Source organism: Bicyclus anynana, chromosome 22 (genome assembly GCF_947172395.1).
Source record: "Bicyclus anynana chromosome 22, ilBicAnyn1.1, whole genome shotgun sequence".
Classification (NCBI taxonomy): domain Eukaryota; kingdom Metazoa; phylum Arthropoda; class Insecta; order Lepidoptera; family Nymphalidae; genus Bicyclus; species Bicyclus anynana.
In genome coordinates, this window is record NC_069104.1 from 11,397,842 (window position 1) to 11,409,867 (window position 12,026).

At 36.1% G+C, this 12,026-nt stretch overlaps 1 protein-coding gene across 5 annotated transcripts in view; it reads left to right on the forward strand.

Moving 5' to 3' along the window:
* LOC112053903 (dystrophin, isoforms A/C/F/G/H) overlaps positions 1-12,026 on the forward strand; it is a 702,364-nt gene that overhangs the window by 529,987 nt on the left and 160,351 nt on the right. The gene's annotated exons all lie outside the window — the stretch shown is intronic.

Consider the following 12,026-nt stretch of genomic DNA (forward strand, 5'->3'; position numbering starts at 1 on the left):
GGACCGACATGTAATATATCATTTAGTGAAATATTATTAATATTTTTAACCGAAGGGTCAATTACTATCCTTACTGGGCTAGTAATTTTTTCTGGCCGAATAATGGGATGGTGTGCTAAATAAAATCCTTCATCCCTTTTTTCGAGATCATTAACCTCGGATATATAACCTAAGCTCAAATAATCGTTTATGATTTGGTTATATTGCGTGCGTAAAGTGGAGTCATGATTAAGTCTCCGTTCTAAAGAAATTAATCGTCGATATGCGTTGCGATATGAATCATTAAATATAGTAGGATTTTTGCAAAATGGCAAAGCTACTGAGTATCGTCCATTTTCGTTACGAGAAATCGATTCTGAATATAATTTCTCACATTCGATATCCGCTGGACTAAAATGTTTTTTAACAGGAATTTGATCTAATTCCCAAAAGTTTTGCAGATCGAAACTTAACTCGTTTATAGCTAGCGCGGTAAAGGAGTTATTACTTTGTTCACAATACTGATTGCAGCTTCCCATTAATATATATCCAAATGTAGTAAGTAACGCTGCAGGACCGTGCGTTTCAGGTATAATTTTTTTACCTATATATATGTGCGGGAATAATTCCGCGCCTAGAATCAAATCGATACCGCCTGGGATATTCCAGGTAGGGTCTGCGAGAGGTATATCGCTGATATAGTCCATGTTACACGTATTAACGTATTGTGTCGGTAACTGGTCTGTTAAACAATCTAAAACAAGTGCCCTTATATTATATTTATTCATAGGATAAATTCGCGATTGTATATCTAACGTTACATAACCATGAATAGGCTGTGAACTCATTCCTATTCCTTTAATGAATGAATTATATATCGGCTTTATAGGTAAACTTAACATCTGACAACATTTTAAAGTTATAACATTATTTTGCGATCCGATGTCGAGCAGGCATCTAATATCAACCTTATTACGTTTCTTATAAGGCGTAGCCCTTACAACAACACTCGCGAGTAGTATATTTGACCTACCTTCATTCATGTTCGATTTAATCAGAGTGTTCGTATGGCGTGCGTTAGAGAAGGATGCGACATAATTTTGAGAGGTGTTTATCCTAGCGTCAGAGGGAGACGGCACTATTCTCGCAGTTTCACTCTGTCCATTGTTGCAAACAGCTGATGTATTCCTTTGTGCGTATTTAGTGTTATTATTATCCCTATGCAATAGCTTATGATGCTTTTTGTTACAAAAACAGGTGACCTTTGACTTGCATGATCTTAAATTGTGAAAAAGTGATAAGCAATTTATACACCCATTTTTTGATTTAATAAATTCAAATCTCGATAAAGGATCATTAATTTCTATAAATTTTTTACAATTATAAAGATTCGAGTGACTTTGATTACATAATTCACAAGAATTTGTCGTTGCATTGTTACTTGAAAAATCAGTCTGTGCAATCAATGTTTTGTAGGTATTACGGGAATTTGAATTTGATATTTTTTGAAGCGAAGTGTTAGAACGTTCGAGAATTTTTACCTGCATTTGAACGAATTCTACTAATTGCGTGTATGTAGGTATATCAATATTTTTCGATTGCAAAGACATCTCAAAGTTTTGTATTATTTGCGAATCCATCTTTCTTAAGGCACAGTGTAATAAAATAAAATCTGTAAGATCGGAAATATCAATTTGTTTTAGTGCGGCGACTGAAGAAGAAAACTTTTCTATAAACATATTTAAACTGTTTACATTATTAGAACAGTTTTTCAAATCGAAAATATTATTTAAATAATGAGTAGCTAATGCGCGTTTATCTTGGTATTTTTTCACCAAGTTATTCCAAATGATATTATATGTATCGCCATTTGGAACTAAGCCTGCAGTAAAGGTCAATGCACCTTGAGTCAATTTAGAAATAAGATATTGAACCCTTTGTGAATCTGTTAAGTTTTTATTTAAATGTACGTTCGCCTTAAATGTTTCGTAAAATATAGCCCAGTTTTGTGGTTTCCCATCAAAACAGGGAATTTGTATTGGAGCCAAATTAATGTGGGTAGCTGGAGCTTCATCCTTAGTATTTGACAAATTATTATTAGTATTTGACAAAATTTTATTCCTAACTCTTTTCACTGTTGAGTACAGATCCTCAAATGAATCCAGCGCCTGGTAGTCAGGCTGGGCTTTCGGATTTATTTGTAATGATAAATCATTTATGCTATCCAATATGTTTTCGAACTTCGCATGTAATGCGATAGTTTCAGACTCGTTCATAAAAGTATCATTTTTTCTAGACTCGAAGGTAGAAATGGCCTTTGAACTATCATATAGCCTATTTAGTCTTTGGAAGATATTTTCCTTTTTGCAAATAAGTATATTCAACTGCATTTTTAATTCACTGTTCTCCATCTTATTGAAAAGAAAAGAAAATGAGAATTAAATAAATTATAACTAATCTCGTGATGATATTACACAAAGATTGCGTGAAGCGGCGCGCGCGTGGCGGTAGGTAGGTATCGAACTTAATGTCGATCGCGGAGTTTACGAGAATACTTAGATATTCTTTACGTAAGTATATATAAATGCGGAATGACTTAAATCTTCATAATAACAAGAGATAAGACATGTAATTAAGTTATAAGCGTTCTTTGGATATCACAAAGATGGCGGAAGAAAAAACTATATGAGTATGCCTAACGTATGACGTAGGTATGAATTTTAGTTACTGTTAATAGCTAGAACACTATCCTAGGCTCGAATGGACCAAACTTATGGTGTGACACGTGTAAATAGTGTCCCACCTTTCTTGTGGGGGTTGATGCGTTTTACAAACTTTAATTGGCGGCGGCGTATAATTGAGCAAAGTACACCAGTTGTCATTTCATTCAAACATTACACGAATAGAACAGTAGATAACAGCCTATGGACTTACCTTGCTTTTCGGCTTTCTGCGGGCGTCGTTAATGGCTTCTAGATGTCCACGCTGGAATGGCACCACTATAGGATTTCACTAAGTTTTTAGTTCTGCGTAATGTGTAATGACAACTGTCTTTAAACTTTTAATGCGTTGCGTTTGAAGTGCACGACCGTCTTCGAGAGGCGCGAAAATCGGAGTCCGACCGTCGTCAGTCAACGCGTCGCTTCGGTCGACAGCGCGAAAGCGTTTTATGACCTTATTTGGTCATTTTGAAGCATCAATCATTTGATTGGTGGCCGTTGTTAGCCACGCAAAATTGCACCTTACATGATAAGCCATAGGTGTCATCCAACTCTACAGCGCGTTTTTATATTTTCATGAAATGACAACAAGTAGGTATATACCTACTTGTACCGGCTCAAGCAATAGGTAATATAAAATAAAGTTTATATTTTTCAAACATTCAATTTTTTTGTTAATTACGGCCGATTGTATAATACGTAATAGGTACCTATAATCTAAAAACTAAAATTTTTTTTGGAAAAAGAATATTCATAATATATTTTTTTTTAAATATTAAATATGACCAATATTCCTATTCCTTCCAACTAGTCGAAAAGACTGTATTACGAGTGGATACGACAATAGACCAACGATGCGAGGATCGAACCACCTCGATGATGATTCCGACTGCTCTAACCGTTGAGCTATTGAGGCTTCAGTTGGAAGCATGAAAAAACATTTATAAACTATATTAGTTTAAAGTTTTATGTTTTTAATTTTTTTTAATAATTGTAAAAAATGTTAATCGTTGGAGCTATAGAAACTGAGTTACTTGCAATAAACTGATTTTTGTAGATTAGATTAGATTAGATTGCATCATCACTTACCATCAGGTGAGAATGTAGTCAAGAGCTATTGTAGAGAATTAAAAAAAAAACCTTTAATTTGACGTTAAAAAACTTCGACGCAGACACGAGTTTTTATGAGACTTGAGATATCTTTTAGAACACAAAAACTTGTACATACAAGTTTACAAAATAATAATTATCCCTATTTCAAGGGTAAATAACTATTTAGCTGGAGTAGGTAATATATAGGTCAAATCAGTTTGCCCCAGTTAATATAAAACTAAACTACTGCACATAAGCGTTCCAAATTCAAATATACCAACTATATCGAAGGGAGGGAGCAAATTCGCGCCATCACGAAAACTAGTTCGGGGTTATAAAAGGATTTACGAGCAATTTATTCCGTGCGAAGTCCATCGGTGATTTAGTGTAGGCGAAATTGGCACATAAGTTAACATAGAGCAGTGGACACGAGACATTTGATAACGTACTTCGCGAACTGGGAGATAGGGTTATTGGTCTTACACGTCAAAATGGAATACGTAGTGTGAAAGGGTTTTACGATATTCTGTGATGATATTTTGTTTAAATGGACCGACAGCCCGCGCTGCCTGACTTATATATATATTTTATAAGTGAAGTAGCCCTTAACTACCATCTCGCCTGATGGTAAGTGATGTCTAGGATGGAAGCGGGCTAACTTGGTAGAAGGAGGATGAAAATCCACACTTCTTTCGGTTTCTACATGGCATCGTACCGGAACGCTAATCGCTTGGCGGTACGTCTTTGCCGGTAGGGTGGTAACTAGCCACGGCCGAAGCCTCCCACCAGCCAGACCTGGATCAATTAAGACAATCTCAATCTGCCCAGCCTTGTTAATAAGAATGAAAAAAAAACTCATCAGCGAAATTATCCTTACATTCACCGCTATCTACATTTAGTGAACGAATACGTTTATCGATTAATTAATCGCCCGAAGTCCGAATGCGTTTAGAATCGTGATAACATAGTGAGATTTTAGCTTACGGGTAGTTACGATCATTTCTTTTAGCGCGTAAAAATATGTGATTGTTAAATAGTATTGTCCACAATGGAGATGATGACTAGGTTTAAATATATTGATTTTTATGATACATTCCAGTAAATAAGGTCAATGTTAACTAATTTATATATAAAAAGCAAAGATTGTCTGGATATTTGCAAAATAAATAAGATTATAAAATTTCAAAATCTATTAAAAATCTTTTATCGTAATTAGATGCCAATTCATACAGCTTCCTTACATGAAATGTGACATTTTTTAATATGTAAACTATAAACATAAACGCACAAGTAACAAATATATTAGTAATTTTGTTTGAATGCCCATAAAAAATCTAACGATCATTATGTACTTACGACGTCATTAATTCGTACTATTTTGTATGGGGCGTTTTCAGGGATCCGTGGCAGTGCCGCAAATCTGACCCTTTAAATCGCTGTAGCTCCGTTACTTTTACAAAATTGCTTTACTATCAGCATACTCTTAATTTATAATACAATTTAAAAAACTGTCATTATCCCTATTATTACTTGGGGGAGAGTGACTTGAGTGGAAAATTGGAGTGTTTGTTAATAGTCAAAGGATCCTTTAACCCTACACACAACGTTCACAAGTGCGTGACTTCACTCAAGATCATTTTCTGCCAATAGGGTCTTATTTTGGTTACAGTTTGATTTGTTATTTAAGTTGTCCTGACAAATGTTGTGAATCATAACTTTTGTTCGACATTAGTTTTCTTATTTTTGTAATCACTGAAACTAGCTATGTCAGATGCCAAAAAACAAAGCATTCGCCCTTTTTATAACGTCGTGACCTTATGTTCGCTGCTTTTACAAAGCCGTGGCCTAACTGGTCGCGCGGAATGCAGATGGCCGTCTGATCAATTAGCGGATAAGCCGCGTGCTCACCGACAGAGCAGATACCGTCGTGAATGAGCGGCTTTAGCGTAATTTCACTTAATAGACACTTGGTGTGAGGGAAGTGATTGGCTGATAACACCGGACCGATAGCAATAAGGAACACTTTGGATGGGCACTTAATTTAAACCTTAAAGTCCTTTATAATTTTTCATTAAAAATCTATATTCGGTACACTGTCATACGAGTCTCCTGTCAGAATGAGAAGGATTACGTTAAGCCCTCATTCGCACGAAAGCTTTTTAACGGACGTTTAAAAAGCGTTCAAATACAACAAATGCATTTCCAAGTTATATGTTCACACGACAGCGTTTTTAAAACATGACGCTTTTTTTCGAGCAGTGTGCATTGTCAGTTTTGGACGTTAGAAATGACATTTAACTTATTACTATATTTAAACGCTTTTTTAACGTCCGTTAATAAAACTCTCGTGCGAATGAGGGCTAATAACCCAATGTGGATTAGCAGACTTCACATACGTAGAAAATTGAGAAAACTCTCAGGTATGTAGGTTACCTCACGATGTTTTTCCTTCACCGTTTGAGACACGTTAAATGTACATAACTGAAAATTTGGAAGTGGCCCGGACTGGATTTGAACCTAAGCCCTACGAATCAAAGGCATGATCTCTGCCTAGAACCACTGGGCTATTAGGGCATCCAAATGATTCATTATTATTAGCAGCCTATTTTGACGCCCCACCACAGGGCACCTCAAGGTTTACCTCTTTTTTTATTCTTTACAAGTTAGACCTTGATTACAATCTCACCTGATGATAAGTGAAGATGCAATCTAAGTTGGAAGCGGGCTAACTTGTTAAGAGGTGGATGAAAATCCACACCCCTTTTGGTTTCTACACGACATCGTACCGGAACGCTAAATCACTTGGGAGTACGTCTTTGTCGGTAGAATGGTAAATCGTGGCTAGTTCCAGTGGTAACTAGCCATGGCCAAAGCCTCCCACCAGACAGACCTGGACCAATTAAGAAAGCCTCAATCGGCACAGCCGGAGATCGAACCCAGGACCTCCGTCTTGTAAATCCACCGCGCATATCACTGCGCCACTGAAGCCCTCCTTACAGAAAAGAGGATATAGAGCCAAGACCTACCAAGCTGCTTCATTGCAGGTTGATGGACATAGGATCACCCTAACTCTATCAGATACAAGAATTATTCATATAACATACTAGTGGACGCCCCATGGTTTCACCGGCATAGTTCTTGTTCCCGTAGGAAAACAGAGATAAGTACCTATGACAGTCACAAATAACGTGGGATTTCTATTGACAAGAGTTTTCAAAATTCAGTAATAACAAAATTATTACACTGTACAATTTCACAAACACTTTACCTTTATTATAATACTAGCAGACGCCCTTTGGTTTTACCCGAGCTCCCGTTCCTGTGGGAATACGGCAATCAAATATAGCCAATGAAACTCGCAAACAACGTAGCTTGTAGCTTGTAGCTATTGGTAAAGGAATGTTCGTAATCGCTTCAGTAGATTCAGTAGATTCAGTAGATTCAGAGAGAGATATATTAGTATAGATTAGTGTAGGATTATAGATAACATAATAACAACACAATAACAGTGAATAGTACATTCAGCATTTGATCTACGGTATTGTAAAAGCAAGTTATTCCCAATTCGAAGAAGTATCGAATAAAAACGCTAAGTGCTTACAGAATGTAAAAAATGAATTCACAATTTTATCAAAAGAATTCCATTCATAAATATTTGCTCAAAGCTATTGCAAATAACTCAAAGGCTTCAGGAACGGGGAACGGTTACTCGCAGAGCCGGTGGTGAAAAATGTTAACTGAATACATAAATTAATTTTTACCGAGTATCGTTTTTTTTTACTAAACTAGCGTCTAGCTGTTTTGTTTGTGTAGATCCCGTTGTTATGAGTATTTAAGGATAAATCGAAAAATAGACGTGATTTCAAAGATTTACTATTAGATATGCCACTATAGTGGTTTTCAGATAGAATGGGTACGCTGACAGTTCGTTTCACTATTGAAAGTTTGCCGCGATTCAGGATATTAGTACGTATTATGAACTACATAAGGCAATTACGAGACGTGATAGCCCAGTGGATATGACCTCTGCCTCCTATTCCGGAGTGCGTAGGTTCGAATCCAGTCCGGGGGATGCACCTCCAACTTTTCAGTTGTGTGCATTTTAAGAAATTAAATATCACATGTCTCAAACGGTGAAGGTAAACATCGTGAGGAAACCTGCACATCAGATAATTTTATATGAATGTATATGGGTTGAGAATGAATGAAGGCAACTGTCACCGTACCCATGCTGTCTGAAAAACACTTTAGCTCGTCGAAACTGAGGTGATCAAAGGTGACTAAATGTCTTAAATTCTGAAAAAATACTGAAAATAATACCTTAACTTTATCTAAAACGTCGAGCTGTGTATTCAGGAAGTGTAAAAACTCTATTTACCTACATAGGTACATATATAATTTAAGTAAACACATAATTGTGCATATGTGGAGTAGCTAAATTCGGATCACTTTTTGCTGTGTTTTTTTAATTACGTAAAATCGCTTGATGACATTAATTGATAAAACATATTGGTCATGTTTAAAAAAGACACGTTTAATTTTCCTAAAAAGATAAACTTCAAGATCTAAATCTTACAATGGGCTCCTACTCTATAACAAGAATATAAAACGAACTTGCAATCCACCTACAGACGTGATGCTTTGAATGAACTGGGAAGTCTTGAAACATTAGATAGAAACAGGTGTTACTTGAAATATGAGAAGAGAAGAAAAACAAGCTCGTTTTTGCCTTTGGCTTTCCTTGCATAGTTAAACTAAATAATATTATTATTTACTTACAAGCTTAAATGTTGTTCCTTTCTTACAAGGTTTTTCAAAGTGGGGTACGCGAACCCCTAGGGGTTCGCCATTCGACGGTAGGGGGTCCGTGACAAGATTTACGTATAGTGGCTTGATAACCAAGATACCAAGTGAGAATTAAGGTTAAATCCATTTGCGACAAGAAACAAGCACACCTATAAATATAAACCTTATTTTCTTCAACAGTCAAATTTATTTTTTTCTTTGGGGGGGTTCATTAATTATTAAGGGGTTCGCTGTCTCTTGGAAATTTTAACAGGGGTTCGTGGAGCCGAAAGTTTGCGAAACCCTGCTTTAATACAACTAGCCTAAAAATCCAGTGATAGATCTAGAGGGGGAATGTCTGATTTTTTCAATGAAATAGGCTAGATTTTGTCTACAATCTTATCTGCTAGTAAGTGTAGATGTGGCCTAAGATGAAACTTAGAAGAGACCTTTATCATAATGATGTACCTTATCAGGTTGTAAGTATTACAAAATTCAGGGCGTTTCACACCTAGCCAAGCGAATTAAAAATCATATTGTAATATAATATATGGACTCAATATCATTGAACTTTTACCCAAACTCACTAAACGTACATCTGGTAAATATCTGGTACTTTACAACTTAATAAAACTTTTTTTGAATTTGTGAAAATGAGTCTGAAACTCGTCTTACGGATTTGTAAAAGTTTACTTTCAATTTACCTGTTGTCCCTTAATAATAAGGGTATTCGGAAATTTCGGATTTTACAAAAACTTTCCCTTCCTTATCTTATCAAAAAATGGGAATAAAAGTTTGTATTATGCCCGACAAATACGCGGACTAAGTCGCGGATGACCACAAAGTGTAAAATAAAACATAGTGCACTTTTTGTTCGTTAGATACTTCACTAAAACCCACCCCCAGCGTAGTAACGCCCCTCCCACACATTCCTGGCTCCGCCACTGCACAAACCTGTACTCGTAACTTGTACACACGTTACAGTGAACCCGCAAAACCTCACGGAATTCCGCATGCATTCACAAATTGATATAAAAAGCACGCAAAGCCTTTGACAGCTGGCTAGAGGCCGAACGGTCAACGTGGCAATTTTCCGCCTCCATTCAGTCCCGGGGCACGTATGTTGGGGAGTTTTCCACCTTTTCACGTCAACGGATATTAGCATTTTGACGGTTAAGTGCCGCCAAATGTGTTACCGTCAGTATTTGTTTAATGTAACGAAATATGGAAGTTTATATAAAAGAATAAAATATGCCGTATTTCTTTAAATATGACCTACATTCTCTTCCACTTTAAAGGACAAGGCAGGGGTTTTTTGGCTGGTCGTTACCACTGGCTTCGGCCGTGACTAGTTACCACAATGCCGGCAAAGATGTACCGCTAAGCGATTTAACGTTCGGTACGATGTCGTGTAGAAATCGAAATGGGTGTGTATTGTCATATGTCAGATTAAAAAGAAATGGTCGAACCATAACTTTTCGGTATTGAGTCCTGCCCCTAAACCGTAGAAATATAAGGATCCCAATAAATTGAGTTTTATAATTAGGGTAAATCAATCAAATTAGTAGAGCACTTTGGGAGAGTTATTCCTGGGAAGAAACACTGCAAATCTAATTTCTCACCTCTAAACAGTGTCGCTTTCTCTAAAGTACAGGGGTTGTCTGGTAAAAAAGACTCTGCTTAACATCTACGTCTTAAATTGATAGATATAGCGTAATGCACGTCACGCTTTACAAATGGCAGGTTATGTAAAACGAACTCGTTTTCCATAAATAAAATCGATTTCAAATACATCTATTCATGGAAACATTACTCGGATCTCTTTCAGTATTTTCAGAAATACGAACCAACAAGATAAAAATCCAACTCATTGATAATGACTGTCAGTCAGGCTGTTTCGAGTGGATGTGCTCTGCGCGGTTTTTGCGAGCGGCCCTCGACTCCACCTGACGTCAGCAAGCCGAAACGAATCACGCTAATGGTCGAGATCTGGGAGTTTTACCCTATTCCTTTTTGTTTTACTACGAAAATAGTCAGATATCTGTTGAAAAAAATTAGTAGTAGTTCAAAATTCAGAATTTGTTTATTTCAAATATATTTTATTTACAATATATATTAATATTTTACAAGAACTTTTGAAATGTCAATTCTGACTGACATAACGACATAACCTAACTTTCAAAAGGAAAGAGGAAATGTCCGTTTCATGAAAGAAGTTCCCCAGACGCGGCGCTAATGTCTTAATGGTGCTGATTGTCATTTGGTAATGGCGGTCTTAGTGTCATTTGTGTAAGCTCTGTCAATTTCAGTTCAGGTTTTAGCCACGGGACTTATTTAATGAAAAGGACTTTAATAGCGCCAGGGTATTGGTGTTGACCAATATGCTGGCGGTATTGATCTTACCCTTGGGTTTTTAAGGGAGTTAATTCACAGAACATTAAGCTTAATCTGCGTTTTTAGCTTAACAATTAGATTACGTCCAGTTTTTTATAAATACTATCTTTGTTTTTATTTTGTATTTTGAAAATGTTTCTTGCATCTATACTAACGTTAGGTATTGTAGGGGGTAAGTTCTGGGTCTACTGAATCGATTTTAAAAATTCTTGTACCACTGGAAAACGTTATTTGTTTCTTCTCATGTGAACGGGAACTACGCGGTGAAACCGAGAAACGTCTACTAGTCTATACTAATATTATAAAGAGGAAAAGTTTGTAAGTTTGTAAGTTTGTCACATTTTTTAAATGGGGTAATCTTCGGAACTACTGGTCCGATTTCAAAAATTCTTTCACCAGTAGAATGCTACATTATCGGGGAGTGCTATAGGCTATATTTTATATAGGTATCATATATATTAGCCGAGTTATCACAGTTTTTGTCATACAGGTCGGACCGAAATTCATCATAAACAGACTTATGCGCATGCGCTGCCTTATCCATTGTGTAAAATTGAAATCAATGTATGGAGGCTTTATGTACCTTTAAAAGTTCTACAAAAAAGTCCGCGACACCATATATCTATCTTCTATATTTTAGCACATATAGCACATTTAGTGTTTTAAAAAATATTTATTTTATATACTTAGGTTTACGTAATTTTTTCTACTACTAAACTTAAATCCTTATCAAAATAAATTATTTAATAATCACAAGGATATTATAGAGATAAGATTTGCCCTTTACAGTATGTTAATTAGTTAAATAGTTTCGGAGATAATACAAAATTTCTAAATTCACGCAGAAATTCCGCTATATGACGCCCCGCGCTTTCATTTACGTAGTTTCCGTTCCCGTGTGAATATTGTGATCAAACATAGCCTATGACACTCGCAAATAACGTAGCTCTCTATTAGTAAAACAATTTTCCAAATCGGTCCAGTAGATCCAAAGATTATAATTTTAGCATAGAAGTCTCTATTTTCCTTTGTCATCGCACCACGCTCATAGGGCTG